A 2,020-nucleotide genomic window follows, 5' to 3' on the forward strand; every position below is an offset into this window, starting at 1 on the left:
CACGCCTCGGAGTGGGCAAAGACCTGGCACGAAGGCACTCTTGCACATGCGCACACAGTTAACTTCCTGAAAGGAAGTCAGCTGGCGTGGCGGAGGCCAGCGCCATCTTGTAATGGCGGGAGCTATCCTGGCCTTCCACGTGGGGCGCAGTGGAAGCCAGCGCCATCTTGTGGTGGCGAATGTTAAAGCGGCCCTCTACAGTATACACTCACTGATAAGTGAATATTAGCCCCAAAGCTCAAATTACCCAAGATACAATCCACAGACCACATGAAGCTCAAGAAGAAGAACTACCAAAGTGTGGATGTTTCAATCCTTCTTAAAGGGGGGAACAAAAATTCCATAGGAGGGGATATGGAGGAAAAGTTTGGAGCAGATACTGAAGGAATGGCCATTCAGAGCCTGCCCCATATGGGTATATAGCCCATATATATACAGCCACCAAAACTAGATAAGATTGATGAAGCTAAGAAGTGCATGCTGACAGGAGCCTGATATAGCTGTCTCCTGAGAGGCACAGCCAGAGCATGTCAAATACAGAGGCGAATGCTAGCAGCCAACATTGAACTGAGAACGGGGTCCCCATTGGAGGAATTAGAGGTATTAGAGGTATTAGAGGAGCTAGAGGCCAGGCGTTTAGTCTGCTCTCCCGAGTGCTGTAAGGGACAGTCAGCCCTCCCATTCTCATGACCCCAAAGCCAGGTCTCCCACCTGCAGCAGGTGTCAGGAGGCGAGGGTGGGAGAAGGCATTTCTTTGTCATCCATACCATTGCACAGGTGACGAGAGTCAGGGCCAGCTCCCCCACTTTCTCATGCTCCTACCCTGCAACTCCTCCATCCAGGGCCAACTCTACTATGCTTCCTGAGAGATAAAGAGGTGGCAAGTGAGGGAAGGGGCACTCTCCTGAGTACCGTGCTGATAAGGGTGGGGTCAGCACTCCTTCACTCATGCCTTCAGAGCCAGCTCTCCCAAAAATCCCAGGCAAGGGGTGGGTCCAAGTCTGCACAGCCCCCATACATCAATATGGCTCCTGGCTTCAGCCCAGGCTAGGGACCAGGGACATCTGCCTGGCCTTTAATATCAATAGACCCCTGCTGCTGCAAGGCCAAATATGGAAGCACAGGCCAGGACTCCACCATGGTCCCAGGAGGCATCTCCAGCTATTCCTCTCTACTCTCTAGTATCCAGCTCTGCCTCTCATCTTTGTGCCCACCTCCTTCTGCTTCTCTTTCTCTTCCATTTCTCCATCACTTAATTGCTTCTCTTAGTGCATGGGTGTCTGTGAGTGTCTGAGGTCATCTAGAAAGTGATCTCAGGAGCATGATGCATTACGGCACTGGGCAAAGCAATCACACGGGTCATCTCTGGCATAGTCTGCCCCCAAGGCATGCACACCCCTGGACTGGTGGCACTCTCAGCCAACCAGTCCCAAGCAGGGTTTATCTTGTCTTGGGCTCACTCCTCACTCTGGGAGCCCAAGGGGGCCTAGGTAGCACTGGGCTTTTACTCTTAAACTTTAAAAGTATATAAAGGAATAGCTATTTTACAAGACCTGATGGCTTTTGATATTCTAACAGCAGGCATGGGGAATTTGTGTCATTGGTAGAGTAGAACACCTCACAATTGAAACAATATGTTCTTCATCCTTAAAGATTTACACTTCTAAATTAAACCTACCAGATTGTTACCTCTTAGGTGTAACAATGTATACTTTTGTGCAGGTTGTTCTTTTATGAGTTTGACAGAAACCTAGACACACCTGAGAAGAGGAAATCTTTTTTTCTATGCTCTTTAAAAAATATATATATTTATTATATACAGTGTTCTGTCTGCATGTACACCTACAGGTCAGAAGAGGGCACCAGATCTCATTACAGATGGTTGTGAGCAACCATGTGGTTGCTAGGAACTGAACTCAGGACCTTTGGAAGAGCAGTCAGTGCTCTTAACCTCTGAGTCATCTTTTTAGCCCAGAAAAGGGAATCTTAACTGAGAAAATGCCTTTGTAAGATTGCCTGT

Source organism: Rattus norvegicus, chromosome 11, assembly GCF_021556685.1.
Source record: "Rattus norvegicus strain SHRSP/BbbUtx chromosome 11, alternate assembly SHRSP_T2T, whole genome shotgun sequence".
NCBI classification, from domain to species: Eukaryota; Metazoa; Chordata; class Mammalia; order Rodentia; family Muridae; genus Rattus; species Rattus norvegicus.